Source organism: Mirounga leonina, unplaced genomic scaffold, assembly GCF_011800145.1.
Source record: "Mirounga leonina isolate KUSES-001 unplaced genomic scaffold, KU_Mleo_1.0 Mir_91, whole genome shotgun sequence".
Taxonomy (NCBI): Eukaryota; Metazoa; Chordata; class Mammalia; order Carnivora; family Phocidae; genus Mirounga; species Mirounga leonina.
In genome coordinates this window covers 19,735,805-19,753,804 of record NW_023270839.1, presented here as the reverse complement: position 1 = coordinate 19,753,804, position 18,000 = coordinate 19,735,805, and the positions used below count along the sequence as shown (strand labels likewise).

General features: G+C 39.7%; 1 protein-coding gene across 1 annotated transcript in view; it reads left to right on the top strand.

The window, feature by feature from the left end:
* The first annotated feature begins 2,403 nt into the window (after positions 1–2,403).
* The window catches only part of TTBK2 (tau tubulin kinase 2), a 150,869-nt gene continuing 135,272 nt past the window's right edge, over positions 2,404–18,000 (top strand). Inside the window, exon 1 of the mRNA XM_034994496.1 lies at positions 2,404–2,869. The gene's annotated coding sequence lies outside the window, so the exon portion shown is untranslated. The remainder of the gene's footprint in view (positions 2,870–18,000) is intronic.

Genomic DNA, 18,000 nt, shown 5'->3' with positions numbered 1-18,000 from the left:
GGACTTGATTCCAGAACCTGAGATCATGACCCCAGCCGAAGGCAGACGCTTAACCAACTGAGCTACCCAGGCGTCCTGTCCCCTGTTGTCCTTTTGATAATGATGTAAATAACCCATTTAGATCGTTTCCTGTTTGGATTAGGGGTAAGTTAGAAAGTGGTAAATCAATGGGTGTCTAAAGATGGGTAGAGGTAGCCACAAATGGAGAAAAGGAGAAAGAAAAAGGTTCTCAAATATGTTATTTATTCTGTGCTGGGAGAAAAGAAGCAGTGTTGAAAGGGTATTATGCTCTGGGTGGGGAATCAGTATAAATCTGAAATTTGCTCATTATCCTTGGAGATGCTCTAAGACTGATCCTAGGATGAGGCTCATTCTTTTTTTTTTTAAAGATTTTATTTATTTATTTGAGACAGAGAGAATGAGAGCACATGAGTGCTCTCTCTCTCTCATTCTCTCTGTCTCAAATAAATAAATAAATAAAAATCTTAAAAATAAATAAATAAAATAGTAATTCTGTGAATACATTAATCAAAACCCTTTTGGGGGTACCTGGGTCGTTCAGTTGGTTAAGTGACTGGCTCTTGATTTCAGCTCAGGTCATGATCTCGGCTCAGATCATGATCTCAGGATTGTGAGATGGAGCCCCCCTGTCCCCAGGCCTCTGCCGTGCTGAGAGTGGGGCCTGCTTATGATTCTCTTTCTCCCTCTCCCTCCACCCCTCCCCAGACCCCCCCCAGACCCCCCCCCAGCGGGCACACACACACTCTCTCTCTCCCCCCTCTTAAAAAAAACCAAAAACCCAAACCAAACAAAAACCTTATCCATGATAGCAGAGATTATATCTGGGTAGCTTGAAGAGAACACTGTATTTGCTGAGTGAAAAATACTCTCTTTGAATAGGGAATAGCTATTTGAAATATTGCCAGGCATAATTTCAATGAATCTGGACTTTTTTCCCCCTAAAAACTTATTTAAAGAAAAGCATTTGCAGAAACCCTAATCCCTTCCAATTCAAATTACTTGCCCAGTCAATATTGTGAACTATAGTCTGTGAGACAAAATAATGGGAAAAACAACTTGTGGTTTTAATCAGTGGAAAGGAAATGATTTGGCATCTTCTTTAAGTTTGAATAGAACAAGATGAGCTGCATCATCAATTGCCTTTAATGTACACTTTGTCCTGTTTTTCATCCAAGGATTTAGACATGACAGACAGTCGAGGTATCTGCTGTTTTTTAAAGAATGTCGAGAGGCTGTGGCATTTCCTGAACAAGAAGAAACAGATTCTATAACAGTTCAGAGATTGAATATAGGATTTATATTTAACCTTTCCATACTCCTAATTAATCAGCTTTAATCATAATGTCACTTGAGTGAAGAAAAAGATTTAAAATAAAATGAAGCTCACAAGTCATTGCATATTTTCAGTCCCTTGATTATTAAGTAAAAAAAGCATTGGGCACAGGAGTAAACTTAAGAGACCTGAGTTTTGGTTCTGCCAGTAGTTAGTTTTATAGCCTTGGAAAGTTGTTAAATCTCTTTGAGACTTTTCTTCTGTAAACTGGTGGGTGAGGATGGGAGAGGTTTAATCTTAAGGTTTCCTCTTCACCAAAGAGCTTGACACAATCAACACCTAATACAAATTCATCCCACACAACCTCTTTGCTCTGCTCTCCTCGTTTTTCCTTGAAAGTCTTCGAGGGACTCCCGCATTCCCGCGCTTAGATTCCCAAACTGGTGCTCGCAGGGGATGCTCATTGAACCCTTCGCTGGGGTGTTTTAAAAAGGGAAGGAAATCTCATTCTTCATGGGTTGCAGAAACCGTAAGGATACTTCGGGCTCCAGGCTGGTATTCTTTCCTGGAGGTCTCCGGCTCCTTTCCTCCTTATACCTTTAGGCCTCTCCCTAGTGATTAGCTTCATGTTAGGCGGTTCTGGGGACAGCGCCAATTTGTCAGATCCTGGCAGCTCCGGTTCTGAGGAGGTGGCATGGTAGGGCCTCACGATTTGGGGCCCTTCTTCGTGACTGTCTCAGTGGGTAAATTCGTAATGTAACAACGCATTTCCGATTTTTTTCCAAAAAGCCCAATCCTGGGGTCACAATCATGCCCCTATAAGCAAGTTAACTACTGAGCTAGGAGGACACCACTGTGCGCCAACCACTAGTCTCAGAAGCTCTACTTCTCGACTCGGGACCGGCGGGTAGTTGCGGCTGCGGCTGGAACTACAAGGCCCAGAATTCCGGCGCACATGCGCGCTGCCATTGTGATGCTCCTTTCCCGGTAACTCGCCCTCTCAGGCAAACCTGAAGATAGCGGCAATTCTCCGGTGGGGGGCGGAGACGCTCCCTGCCTGACTCTCCGCCCACTTCGTGATAGGCAATGGGACCAGCCAACCGACGTGGCGGGCCCGGGACGCGCTCTCCAATCAGCACCTGTGGTGGGGAGGTGGGCGTGCGTACTGGCAGGGCAGGTGGGCTAGGCTGTGTCGGGTTGCGAAGGGGGAGAATAACGTCGGGTCGGGTCAGCGGGCGCTGCAGTAGTCGCCGCAGCGGCGATGGGAGCGGTGGGGACGAGGCGGGGGCGGCGGCGGCAGGAGGAGGAACAGGGGCTGGCACAAGAGCAGCGGCTGGGGGCGGCCAGCAGCAGCATTAACAGCAGCCGCCGCCGCCGCCAGTAAACGCGGAGGGTACCCGAGGGGACTGCCAAGCCGGCCGGCCCTCGAAGCCGCGCTCGGGTCCCGCCGCACTCGGCGGCGGGGGATGGGCAGGCGGCGGCGGTCCCGCCTGCCGAGGGTTGATATCTGCGGGTCCTGGCCCTGAGCTGGATCCGAGCCCTCCGCCCGAAATCCCTGCGTCCGCCACGGCCCAGGTAGGACACACCCCCCCGAGCCCCCAGGTCGCTGCTGGGGCGCACCGGGCCCCGCCCTCCCCCAGTCCTGACCCCCTCCTCCGGCCGCACCTCTCGCGGAGTGACCGACCCTGGTGCGGAGGGGAAGGGTACGAGAGACTCCTCGGTCGCTGCCCACGCCCTGGGCTTGTGCCAGACCTAGTCACTCCACCTCGGAGACCTTCTGCTTCTGCCCCCTTTCCCCGAAGGCTTGTGCCCCGTTTCCCGAGAAGCTTTTGGTGTCTTCACTGAACTTGGGAGGGTCACGAAGCTTCGTCTGTTTCTCTCTCTGTGGGTGACCCACATATTACTTGTATTCGTGCTGTTTCTGGTACCAGGACTGAACACAGAGAATTCTCAGGATACACCAAGCGCTTCTTTCGCACTCCGCTTCCCCAAATATAGTAGAAGGGGGCATGGGACTCTACAGTGCTCGCTGTGTAGTAACGACGATGAAGGCCATGACTTTTTGGTACTTAAGGTTCGAAGTAATGACCTGAGGGACTTGCCCGTCATTTGCCTTGACTAAGATGATGTTGACACTCTGGGATGCTGTGGGAGGGACAAAAGACTCCACACATATGTAATGTCAAATCAGGGAAGTAAATAATCCCCTGGGATGCCAGGATACTTTATCGCACAGTGAAGTTAATTTTGTTTCAGCGTGGCAGCATTAGAGGTAAAAATGACATTGAGTTGTACTTTGCTTTGAATTAAAGTTGATAGGTGGCAGCAATCCCGGTATTAACTCTTCTCATCCTTAGCTTTAGAAATTGTTCTTGCTTTGAACATTAAAGAGGGCAGTTTTCTTTTAACCTGTGTATTATGTAAAGATGTTCTGGTATTCAATAGAAATTGAGATTTTGTATGCATGTGTGAGGATCACATTATTATGAATGGGCGCATGTACATACACAGGGAGGATCCACTCAGTGTGTTTTGTTACAGTGTTTGGTTCTGAGCCATTAATAACAGTTGCAGTGGTTTCCAAACACTGATTTCCCAGAATAGACCACAAAGATGTGTTTGCTGTTTTCTTTTGGCTAAATAGAATAGAGTAACGTTCTGTTTGGGGGAAAGGGGAAATAGGAGATTGATTTTAAAGTATTGAGGAAATTGAATGCCATGTATTATAAAGAAGGAGTAATGATGACAAATATTAGTAATATGAATAATCTTGAAGAATTAATATTAACTCTAGAAATTTTTCAAATAATGAGGACTTCCATGGCATATTGCAATCTATCAAATTGAAAAGATACCAAAAGGAATATTTAATTTAGAAGCTTATGTTTTCCTGTATGATACATTTTTTTTTTTTTAAGATTTTATTTATTTATTTGACAGAGAGAGACAGCGAGAGAGGGAACACAAGCAGGGGGAGTGGGAGAGGGAGAAGCAGGCTTCCCGCCGAGCAGGGAGCCCGATGCGGGGCTCGATCCCAGGACTCTGGGATCATGACCTGAGCCGAAGGCAGACGCTTAATGACTGAGCCACCCAGGCGCCCCTGTATGATACATTTTTATCAAGGCACTGAAAGCGATGTTTGAAGCATGGTTATGAAGGAAAGTTTCTCTAGCACTTTTCCTTTATGATAGAATGTTAAGAAATGTTTTTCCTCTTTCAGTTTTAGACATATAAAGGAAATTGAAGTCCCTAGCTTCTTTAACTTAACTTCTAATATTAAATTGAAACAAATTTGATCTTCAGTAGGGGGCTAAGAATAATGTATCTCGCTCATCTTGTACTATGGTTAATACATAATTTAGTGAATTCTCTATTGTACTGCATAGGACTTCAGATTTTGTGTCTTTTTTGACTTTAAAAAATACTGATTATTTTAATGCCTTAGGAAATCTTCATGAGATTAGGCTCATTTGCTTTAGCAAATTGAACTCAATTATGTAGGACTTCAAATGTCTTTAAATGTAGTGTTGGAAGTGAAGTTTGTATAATGTAGACAATTTTGAAGGTATTTTACATTAAAAAAAATGCACCAAAATGTGAGGATTGTAGTGATAGATTGTTGGTTTTTCAATGTAAATGAATGTTATGGAACTGAGTTCGCTATGATCATGGAATTTAACTTTGGCAGGGGCAGTCAATTCTTTGTTTTATAACTTTAAAAAGTAATATATAGAGATGAGAACTTGACTGCCACTCGAGAGAGACTTTGACCTGGAGCCACCCAACTAAGACACTCTTAGATTCCTAACCCTTAGAAACTCTGTGAGTTAATGAATGTTTGTTGCCTTTAAAAAAAAAAAAATACATAAGGGAAAAGGTTTAATGACCATATTGAACTAGTGTGGGCTGAATTGATTTGCAAAATAAAACAGGCTTTGAGAATTAATGGAGAATGTAGCTTACTTCCTTCCCCACTTAAAAAAAAACTCCTATAGAAAAATTCTTTAGGGGGGCCTGGGTGGCTCAGTCAGTGAAACTTCCCACTCTTGATTTAAGCTCAGGTGGTGATCCTCAGAGTCATGAGATCCAGCCCTGTGTCAGGCTCCACACTGAGCATGGAGCCTGTTTAAGATTCTCTTTCTCCCGCTCCCTCTGCCCCTCTCCCATTTGTGCTGTCTGTCTCAAAAAAAAAAAGAAAGAAAAGAAAATCATTTTATAGACGTGTGGCAAGCAGCTTTACAATTTGAGCATATGGGGTGCCTGGCTGGCTCAGTCGGAAAAAATGCAGCTCTTGATCTCAGGGTCATGAGTTTGAGCCCCATGTTGGGTCTAGAGATTACTTCAATAAAACTTTAAAATAAAACCTTAAAAAAAAAGACAATTTGAGCATATGTTACTCAAAAATATTCTAGTAATGTATTCTTTTTTTTTCTCTCTTTTTGAGGTTTTTTGCGAAATACTCAAAATATGCTGGAGGTTTGTCAGTTTATTTGATTAGTAATATTGCAGGACATCTTCAATATTTTAAAATTTTTGAAATTAAATTTTTTTGTTATCCAGTATATGGTAAACAATAGTGATGGCAGTGGTAGATTCCCCACGCCCCAGGCTTTAGTGGCTAGAATCCTTGTGTTGAAAATACTTTTATAGCTTTTATTCTATAAAATACTTAGTGTTTCAGGTTAAATGTCTTATTTCCATGTTTGATATGAGAGCCTTTAAGTATATATGAAAAAGTTGAGGTTTTTAGAACTGAATTTTCAGCATATGTACAACACATATAGTATTACCACTCAAAAGTTTCTATCTTCCTTAATATGTGGTGATCTTTGATTGTAGATTTAAAATACAGGGCGCCTGGGTGGCTCAGTTGGTTAAGTGACTGCCTTCGGCTCAGGTCATGATCCTGGAGTCCCTGGATCGAGTCCGCATCGGGCTCCCTCCTCGGCAGAGAGTCTTGCTTCTCCCTCTGACCCTCCCCCCTCTCATGCTCTCTCTCTCTCATTCTCTCTCTCAAATAAATAAAATCTTTAAAAAATAAATAAATAAAATAAAATACAGATTGAGGGGCACCTGACTGGCTCAGCTGGTAGAACATGTGACTTTTTTAAAAAATATTTTATTTATTCATTTGAGATAGAGAGAGAGAGAGAGAGCGTGAGCAGGGAGAGAGGCAGAGGGAGAGGGAGAAGCAGGCTTCCCGCTGAGCGGGGAGCCCAACGCGGGGCTCTATCCCAGGACCCTGGGATCATGACCTGAGCCAAAGGCAGACGCTTAACTATCTGTGCCACCCAGGCGCCCCAAAGAGCATGTGACTCTTGATCTCGGGGTTGTGACTTTGAGCCACATGTTGGGTCTAGAGATTACTTTAAAAAATAAAAGTCTTCAAAATACAGATTGAAATTAAATTATTTACATAATGTGAATGTCAATTTTGCCAGACCATTTCATCTTTTAAACAGGTGATTTTTAAGCAGATTTCTTGGTATATATTTATTTATTTTATATGACTATGGTAGACATAATTATTCTTTTTGTAATTATTTTATATGTTCTTTTTTTTTAAAAAAAGATTTTCTATTTATTTATTTGACAGAGAGACAATGAGAGAGGGAACACAAGCAGGGGGAGTGGGAGAGGGAGAAGCAGGCTTCCCGCGGAACAGGGAGCCCGATGTGGGTCTCGATCCCAGGACCCTGGGACCATGACCTGAGCCGAAGGCAGTCGCTTAACCGACTGAGCCGCCCAGGTGCCCCTATTTTATATTTTATATGTTCCTGATTCTTAATTGAACTTTGTAAACGTTTGCAAACATTCTGAAATTTTTCCCATGTTTTGTTTTACCTTTGTATATAAGATTCTTGATGTTTTGGGATGTTGATAGTTCTCTTAGGTTAGGTTAGATATTGTATTATGAAATTTGCTTTCACTTTGATCAGAGTAAAGCTTCCCATGGTAAAAATGAAGTGTTCTTTGAAAAGAATCTGAGGTGTTTTAGTGTCTTCTGAAGAAGGGCGGTGGTGGCTTCTTGGCTCCCTCTGGTAAGCTGTCAAGATTTAACCTAACCTTGTTTTGTTTTGTTTTAAAGATTTTTTATTTATTTATTTGACAGAGAGAGAGAGAGAGAAGAGAGAACAAGTAGGCAGAGAGGCAGACAGAGGGAGAGGGAGGAGCAGGCTCCCTGCTGAGCAGGAAGCCTGATGCGGGACTCGATCCCAGGACCCTGGGATCATGATCTGAGCCGAAGGCAGCTGCTTAACCAACTGAGCCACTCAGGCGCTCCTTAACCTAACCTTGTTTTAAGAATCAGTATTTTTTTTTTTTACAGAAAGTTTGCAACTTTATTGAAAATAAGAATCAGTATTTTTAAATGTTTGAATTAGAAAACTTATTTGCCGTTGTATGTGTTTCTACCAAAATGCTTTTTATCATTATTTTGTTTTGTTTATTCATTGACATATGTAGTTGATATACAATGTTACATTAGTTTCATATGTACACAACTCTATATGTTATCTTGTGCTCACCGCAAGTGTAGCTACCATCTGTCCCCATACAGTGCTATTACAGTACCATTCACTGTATTCCCTATGCTGAACCTTTTTTCCCATGACTTATTCCATAACTGGAAGCCTGTACCTCCCACTCCCCTTCACCTATTTTGCCCATCCCCCATGTGGCAATCATCACTTTGTTCTTTGTATTTATGGGTCTGTTAATGCTTTTTTGTTTATTTGTTTGTTTTGGTTTTTTGGTTTTTGGATTCCACATATAAGTGAAATCATACGGTATTTATCCTTTTCTGTCTGAATTATTTCACTTAGCAAAATACTCCCTAGGTCCATCCACGTTGTCACAAATGGCAAGATCTCATTCTTTTTTATGGCTGAATAATATTCTATCATGTATATATACCACTTTTTCTTCATCCATCTATGGATGGACACTTGGGTTGCTTCCTTTTATCCTTGTCTTTTTTTCTTTCTGCAGTTTCTAGGTAATTGCCTTTTTTAAAAAGTGATTTTGCGGGCGCCTGGGTGGCTCAGTTGGTTAAGCAACTGCCTTAGGCTCAGGTCATGGTCCTGGAGTCCCGGGATCGAGTCCTGCATCAGGCTCCCTGCTCGGCAGGGGGTCTGCTTCTCCCTCTGACCCTCCCCCCTCTCATGTGCTCTCTCTCATTCTCTCTCTCTCTCAAATAAAAAAAAAAAAATCTTTAAAAAAAAGTGATTTTGCATGGTTTCCCTTGTTTATCTAAATACTGTATTTTGTCTGACATTTAGTTTTCCGCATGTGTTGTATATTATGTATTAAGTTTGGGAAGCCCCTCTTTCTTTTTTTCTTTGATCCGCTAAGGGCTTCAGTTTCTAAAATACTTCAGAAATGGTTTTATCAGCATTTCCCAATGGCCAGGAAGGCAGAGATGAGGGGGAAGAAATAGAAAAAAATAAATAGCTAAAGAGATTCCTGCCTCTCATGAAATCTGATTTGAAAAAATCATCTGGAAACTAATTCGTATGGTAGATAGTAAACTAGATTAGGACTTCGATTCTGCTACATTTATTTAGCACTTAAAAAATTCAACATGTCCAAGACAAAAGTCAGCCCTCTTTCAAGTGCTTTAATTCTACAAACGAAGGTATTACTATTTAATCAGTCACCCAAGCTCAACAGTCTCATTATGTATATATGTTTTGGCTTCCTCTTTCCCCTGGTTCTGCTTGCACAAAATTTCTCCTTTTCATTTCCCTTGCTACCACCTTAATGTAGTAGCCTCTCTGCACCTCATTATCTCTCCTTAGAACTATTTTAATAGCTTTATCCGTTCGTTCGTTAAATATTTGTTACGCATCTACTGTGTTACTCTGCTAGGGGTTAGAGATTTGGCAGCGAAAAGGGCAAAAATAATGTTACTTTTAGAGCTTACAGTAGAGGGAGGGCAATCTGTTGTAGAGTAAGGAATTACAGGTGTTCAAGCATCATGAAGGGAAAATGCATGAACGTATTTACAGACAGACCTAACAGTCTCAGAAGTGGGTTCAGGGAAGTAGTCTTCTGTTTTGTCACCCACAGTTTATTCTACATTCTCTACCAGATTCCGAGGTTAGTAGATAATATTATAGGTGTAAGCAGTTAAATAATTAAAAATAATAAATAATAATAATATTTTTGATAATTAAATTTTAATAAAAATTTTTAATAAGAAAATGCTCACACAACTTTTGAAACAGCTTCAGACAAAATCCTTTCAGAACGCCAGAACACTTTGAAAAATTTGGTCCTACAGAGTCCACGTCTTCCTCCAATATGAGTTTCTACTTTGGGTTCTCCCAGGCTTCAATTGCTTGAGTATTGACAGAATTCCTATGTTATGTTTCACATTCTCTGCTTGAACCTCAGAAATTAGGACTAGGCATTACCAGTAGGAGGGTATGTATGGTTATAAGAAAGAGGTCTTCCAGGTAAGTAGAGAATTCTCTCTTAGCTAGAATCTAGCAGTTTATAGGTGAGTTATTAAATGTATAAGTAGGGGCGCCTGGGTGGCTCAGTCATTAAGCGCGTTTGCCTTCAGCTCAGGTCATGATCCCAGGGTCCTGGGATCGAGCCCCGCATCGGGCTCCCCGCTCAGTGGGAAGCCTGCTTCTCCCTCTCCTACTCCCCCTGCTTGTGTTCCCTCTCTCGCTGTGTCTCTCTCTGTCAAATAAATAAATAAAATCTTAAAAAAAAATAAATGTATAAGTAATTAGGATATAATTTTAATATCTTTATAAGTTTAAAATATATAATGCATTTATCAGAAAAAAAAATCCCTTATCATATGCTGGCACCTAATTTTGGATTAGAAAATAAGGTTAGAACTCTGGAAAACTGTATGGAGGTTCCTCAAAAAGTTGAAAATAGAGCTACCATACGATCCAGCAGTTGCACTACTGGGTATTTACCCCAAAGATACAAAAGTAGGGATCCAAAGGGGTACATGCACCCCGATGTTTATAGCAGCAATGTCCACAATAGCCAAACTGTGGAAAGAGCCAAGATGTCCATCGACAGATGAATGGATAAAGAAGATGTGGTATATATATACAATGGAATATTATGCAGCCATCAAAAGGAATGAGATCTCGCCATTTGCAACGACGTGGATGGAACTGGAGGGTATTATGTTGAGTGAAATAAGTCAAACAGAGAAAGACATGTATCATATGATCTCACTGATATGAGGAATTCTTAATCGCAGGAATCAAACTGAGTGTTGTTGGAGTGGGAGGTGGGGTGGGAGGGATGGGGTGACTGGGTGATAGACACTGGGGAGGGTATGTGCTCTGGTAAGCGCTGTGAATTGTGCAAGACTGTTGAATCTCAGATCTGTACCTCTGAAACAAATAATACAATATATGTTAAGAAAAAAAAAAGAAGAAGAAGAGGGTAGCGGGAGGGGAAGAGTGAAGCGGGGGAAATCGGAGGGGTAGACGAACCATGAGAGACGGTGGACTCTGAAAAACAAACGGGGTTCTAGAGGGGAGGGGGGTGGGAGGATGGGTTAGCCTGGTGGTGGGTATTGAGGAGGGCACGTTCTGCATGGAGCACTGGGTGTTGTGCACAAACAGTGAATCATGGAACACTTCATCTAAAACTAATGATGTAATGTATGGGGATTAACATAAGAATAAAAAAATAAAAAAAATGTATGTTCCAAATTATCACACACACAAAAAAATAAAGAACCAAAAAAAAAAAAAAAGAAAAGAAGGTTAGAGCCATTAACCTCTTAAATTAATAAATGCTTACAAAATAAATGAATATAAACTGTTAATTATGCATCAAGATGAGATTTGAATGTATTATCATTTCTACTGTAACATATCATAGGACCTTAGATTACTTCATCTCTTTTCACCACAGTTTTGCATTTTTAAAAGGGGAAATTAATATACTTAAAATATAATTACAATGGAGATCATTACAGGGAAGTTTTCTGTATTGATGTTTTTTCCTTTGTCTTAGTGGGAAGATCATAGGTATAATGCTTTGTTTGGCTGATACGGTTACAGAAGATTTTACCCAAGGAATGGTCTTGTTTCGTGTTTTCATTACAATCTGGACATGTAAGTTACACCGTACTTTCTATAGTTGTTAGCGTTGTAGTCAGGGAGAATAGAACTAGATTGTTTACACTTTTATCCTGTTGTCAGTAATTGTAACCATACTGACTTGTAAAGTTTCTCTTTAATAGATATTTTACTTTCTTGAATATATTTATTGAACCCAGTAAGATTCCATGCTGCTGGAAGTGTAATTTACCTCCTGTAAAAGTTTAGAAGGAGCATTTGAAGTATGGGTGGTAACTAAATGTTCCTTTCCTTTTGCTATCAGCAAATAGGGTTATTCACAAATCTTCATCACTTTTTTTTTTTAAAGATTTTATTTATTTATTTGAGAGAGAGAGTGAGTGAGAGAGAGAGAGAGAGCCCAAGAAGGGGGGAGCAGGAGAGGGAGAAGCAGACTACCTGCTGAGCAGGGAGCCCGATGCAGGACTCAATCCCGGGACTCCAGGATCATGACCTGAGCCGAAGGCAGTCGCTTAACCAACTGAGCCACCCAGGCGCCCTTCATCACTTTTTAATAACCCTTTAGAGAGGCTCTTGCTAAAACCTGTGGGGTAAAACAAAAACAAAATCCTGTCGGTTTTATCCAATTCTTGACTCTTATTTCTGTTGTTTACATTAATATTATTAGATGTCTTGAAAACTTAACCTGTTGTGTAGTCTCTGAAAATTTGTGTCTGTATTTCAGCTTGTTTTAATACATAATTGAGATTATTTTTTATAATGTGAAAAATATATTATTTTGCCTTTTGAGATATATGAGATAGCCACTCTGCATCTAACTATATCTATTTTTGGAATATAGATTATGTATTTTAAATATTATTTACATAATAAATCATGATTACTTTGAAAGCATCTGATCTTTCATTTTAATAATAGCGGGTGTTTAGTATATTTATAGTTTTCATCAGATTTGAAAAGATTTAAGACATTTCTCTTTAGATTTTTTTCCCCCTAAGCATGAAATCTTTCTGGGCCCAATAAATGTATCTAGAAATTAAAATATCTACTAAAAGTGGAGAGAAACTTTATATAAGACAGTATGGTTACAGTAACTGACAACAAAGTAAAAGTGTAAACAATCTGTTCTTTCCTTCTGGGACTCCAGTTACATGTATGTTAGGCTTTTTGTTGTAAGCACTTAGCTAACTGATGCTGTGTTGGTTTGGTTTTTTTCTCTGTATGTTTAATTTTGGGTAGTTTTTTCCTCTTTCTTGAAGTTCACTAATCCCTTTTTCTATGGTAGCTAATCTGGTGTTAATCTTATACAGTGTTGGGGTTTTTTTTGTTTGTTTTTTTATCTCAGATAATCTACTTTTCATGTCTAGAATTCCTTGTCTACCAGTTCTATCATCTGTATCTTTTCTGGGTCTGTTTTTACTTTTCTTTTTTCTTTCTCTCTTTCTCTCTTTCTTTCTTTCTTTCTTTTTCTTTTCTTTTCTTTTCTTTCTTTCTTCTTTTCTTTTTTCACCCTTCCTTCTTTCCTTTCCTTCCTTCCTTCCTTTTTCTTTTTTTCTCTTTCTTTCTCCCTTTCTTCCTCCCTTCCCTCCCTCCCTTCCTTTCTTCCCTCCTTCCTTCTCTCCTCCCTTCCCTCCCTCAGTCCCTCCCTCTTTCCTTCCTTTGTCTTGAAGTATAATTAATACACAATGTTACATTAGTTTCAGGTGTGTACAGCATAGTGCTAAAGCAAGTCTAGAGTTATGCTATGCTCACCACAAGTGTAGCTTCCATCTGTTACCATACAATGCTATTACAGTACCATTGACTATATTTCCTGTGTTTAACCTTTCATCTCTGTGACTTATTAATCCCATTACTAGAAGCCTATACCTCTCATTCCCCTTCATACATTTTGCACATCCCACCACCGCCGTCCCCTGTGACAACCAGCAGTTTGTTCTTTGTTTTTGTGGGTCTGATTTTTTTAGTTATCTGTTTGTTTGTTTGTTTGTTTTTAAGATTCCACATATAAGTGAAATACGGTATTAGTCTTTATCTGTCTGACTTATTTCACTTAGCATAATACCCTCTAGGTCTATCCATCTTGTCACAGATGGCAAGATCTCATTCTTTTATGACTAATATTCCTCATTCCATATTATTCCATATATATAAGTTCTTCTTTATTCATTCATCTCTTGATGGACACTTAGTTTGCTTCTGTATCTTGGCTTTTGTAAGTAATGCTTCAGTAAACATGGGGGTGCATATATCTTTTTGAATTAATGTTTTCTTTCTTTTTTTTTTTTTAGGTAGATACCTAGTAGTGGAATTACTGGATCGTATGGTATTTCTAGTTTTAGTGTTTTGAGGAATGTCCATACTGTTTTCCACAGTGGCTATACCAATTTGCATTACACCAGTTGTTTAAGGGGATTCCTTTTTCTCCACAAACTTGCTAACACTTGTTATTTCTTATCTTTTTTAAAAAATATTTTATTTATTTATTTGAGAGAGAGAGAGGGAGAGCAGGAACACAAGCAAGGGGAGTGGGAGAGGGAGAAGCAAGCTTCCCGCCGAGCAGGGAGCCCGATGCGGGGCTCGATCCCAGGACCCTGGGATCATGACCTAAGCCAAAGGCAGATGCTTAATGACTGAGTCACCCAGGCGCCCCTATTTCTTATCTTTCTGATGCTAGCCATTCTGATAGGTATAAGATGATACCTCATTGTGGTTTTAATTTGCATTTCCCTAATAATTAGTGATGTTGAACATCTTTTCATGTGTATGTTGGCCATCTGTATGTCTTCTCTGGAAAAATGTCTATTTAGGACCTCTGCCCATTTTTAAACTGGATTATTTGGGTTTTTTTGCCATTGAGTTGTCTAAGTTCTTTATATATTTTGGATATTGACTCCTTATCACATATATCATTTGCAAATATCTTCTCCCATTCAGTTGGTTACCTTTTCGTTTTGTTGATGGTTTCCTTTACTGTGCAAAAGCTTTTTATTTTGGTGTAGTCTGAATAGTTTATTTTTAATTTCCTGTTCCCTTCCTGCACAGACCTATCTAGAAAAATGTTGCTAAGGCCAATGTCAGAGAGATTACTGCCTATATTTTCTTCTAGGAATTTTATGGTTTCAGGTCTCACAGTGAGGCCTTTAATCCATTTTGAGTTCATTTTTGTGTATGGTATAAGAAAGTGGTCCAGTTTCATCCTTTTGCATGTAGCCGTCTAGTTTTCCCAGCACCATGTACTAAAGAGACCGTCTTTTCTCCATTGTATAATCTTGCTCATTTTGTTGTTGACTAATTGACCATAAATGTTGGTTTTATTTCTGGGTTTTGTTTCATTGATCTATGTGTCTGTTTTTGTGCCAATACCACACCGTTTTGATTATTATAGCTCTGTAGTAGATCTTGAAATCCGGGATTGTGATACCTCCATCTTTGTTTTTCTTTTTCAAGATTGCTTTGACTTGGGTCTGTTTTTATTGACTGAAATTTCTCCTTATTTGCATCCCTGGTAATTTGTTTGAGTGCTAGGCATTATGATTTTACATTGTTATGTGCTAGAATTTTTTTTTTTTTTTTTGCATTCCTTTAAATATTTTGGGGGTTTATTTTGGGATACAGTTAATTGAAAATAGTTTGATGTATTCAAGGTCCTGGATGTTTTTGAAGGCCTTTTTCACCCTGTCTGGTGAGTATGCAAACTATTTGCAGCCTTATTTGAGCATCAGAGATTGTTCTGCCTGCCCATTTCCAGTGATTTGAACCTAACTTTGATCACTTCACTTCCTTACACACATACACTTTTAAGTACTCAGCCAGAGTCTCAAGGGGAATCAGTCCTCTTTAGATAGCCACAGCTCATTGTGCTGATCTCTCCTTTCCAGTGTTTTGTCCTGTTTTGACTTCCCCAGAACTCTGAATTTTGTCTCCTCAACTCAGTGAGACTGTTGGTCTCTCTTTGTTTTCCCCATTCCTGTGCTGTGGCCTGGAAATTCCGTCCCAAGTGGTGAGTTGGGGACAATTGTAAGACTTGCCTTACTTATTTCCCTTTTCTCATGGATCCCTGTTCTGTAGTGCCTGTTTTCTATAGTGTCTAAAATCCATTGTCCTGGGGCGCCTGGGTGGCTCAGTAGGTTGAGCGTCTGCCTTTGGCTCAGGTTATGATCTCAGGGTCCTGGGATCGAGCCCCGCATCGGGCTCCCTGCTCGGCAGGGGGCCTGCTTCTCCCTCTCCCACTCCCCCTGCTTGTGTTCCCTCTCTCGCTTTCTCTCTCTCTGTGTCAAACAAATAAATAAAATCTTTAAAAATAAATAAATAAAATCCATTGTCCTTTTCTCTAGTTGTTGAAGGTGGGAGGGTAAATCTGGTCCCTATTACTTTATTGTGGCCAGGAACTGCAGTGGTCTGGTGAGTATATTTAAATCTCAAACAAAGAGGAGTCATATTTCACAGCTATGCTGTCATTAGAAATCTATGTATTATCTTTATGCCCAAATATAGTTTCAAAAATATCTTCTATACCGTTTAGACACGTCATAAGCTCTTCTGATGATTAATGCTAGCATTCTTTCCATTGGGATTAAAATTGTAGGTAAAAATAATTTTCCTGAGGCACCTGGGTGGCCCAGTTGGTTAAGCACCTGACTCTTGATTTTGGCTCAGATCATGATCTCAGGGTACCAGGATCGAGCCCCGAGTTGGGATCCCTGCTTAGTGGGCAATCTGCTTGTCTCCTTTACCCTCTGCTGCTCCCCTGCTCATGGGCACTCACGTGTGTGAGGTCTCTCTCTCTCTCAAATAAATAAATCTTTAAAATAATTTTCCTATTTTTCTATTAGAGCAGAATCTAACATAAACTATATATGGCACTACTTATAAAAACCACACTGTTTTTATTTTGTGAATTATCTAGCTTCCCTTCCAAATAGGAGAATTTTATTACTTTAGTGTATCTAGATAATAGTAGTTCTAACTGGACTTCCTTTCCTATTGCTTTATATCCTCCCCATGCTCTGAAGCCCTTCAGTGGCTCCCTTTTGTCTCCTGAAATAGAATGAGTTCATTTTCTTCCTAGCCTGATTTTTAGTCTGAACTTTATCTTTCGCACGTATGTATTCTTTCTCTATGATCAGAACTTTTTTAGACAAATCTTAGTCCATTTAGACTAATGTACACATTCATTTTTCCCATGCACTTGTATGTTGTGTTCATTTCCTCTTCTGTGCCTTTGCTTAGCTCCTCAGTTAGCTTTTGCCTTCAAACAAACCACCCCAAAGTTCAGAGGCTGAAACAACAATTTGTTAACTATTCGGTGGATTGGCAGTTTGGGCCCAGATGAATGGTTCTTTTTTTGGTGTTGTTTGGGCTCACTTATGTGAGGCAGTCACCTATCTTCGGTTTCTTCACAATCTAGGTTCCAAAACCAGCAAAAGAGGGCAAGTTCAGTGCTTACGTGCTTTTCAAGTTTCTGGTCATGTTTGCTAATGTCCCATTGATCAAAGCAAGTCACAGGACCAAGCCCAGTTTCTAGGATGGAGAAAGAAACTACCTCTTGTTGGGAGATGAAGCAAGGTCACAATGTAAAGAGATGTGTATACAGGAATGGGAGCAATTTGTGGCTATTTTGCAATCTACCGAACCATTGTAAATCCTATCCACCTCCTTTAAGAAACTTTGTGTGATCATCCTAGCCCGTGTAAACCTCCTGCAGTTCTGATGTGTCATATGTACTTGGCTCATACAATTTGATGTTGATTAACTTTTTATATTTTTTACCTTTTAATTAAAACGTAAATTAATTTTAATTTTAATTTAATTTTAATTTTTAATTAAATTTAAATTTAATTAATCCAGAGATTAATGTTAATTTCTGTTTTTGTATTATGTATTCTATTTCAAAGAATAATTTGTTTACATTTTCTTCTTTCCTTGATGAAACTCATTGAGGGCAAAACCTACATTATACTTCTATCTCCTCTTCTGTGTATTCATAGCAATTTATTGAATGACTATATGTTGTATTTTCAAATCAACTCTCAATTATTTGCTGGAGGATGACTTAATTTCAGTTAGCTCTAAAGGAGGTGAAAGAAGTTTCATTCATTCTTCCAGTAATTAAACATTTATTAGAAAGATTGTTCTGTGGTTGGTATTACAGTAAGTACTAAGTACAAAGATGAGAAGAATTCTGCTTTTGACCTCAAGAAATTTATAGTCTATTAGGAAGACCTTGTAAATTATGTATATGTTTCTAAGCTTGTTTCTTTATTGTGAACCTAGATTTCTGCTCTATGCCCAGCTCATAGGTTAACTGGCTTTTCACCATTGCGTAGTTGGAACAGTCTCTTGCTGGTTAGTCACACTGCTAGATGGTTGTTGCCTAATCTTTCCTGTTCTGGCTATCCTTGCCTCTGGTTCATATGACTATTATCTGTTACTCTTTTTATTATAAGACATATCAATCACAGACTACATAAAACTTAGTTTTCAGTTTAACACATAATTATAAATGGTTGAGAAATAGAACATTACGTGCATCTCAGAAGCCCCTTCCTGATCTCATCTCCCTTTACCCCAAAGGAATCTATTCTTGTGATTTTTGTGAAAAATCGTATCTGTGGTTTTCTTTATAGACTTACTATG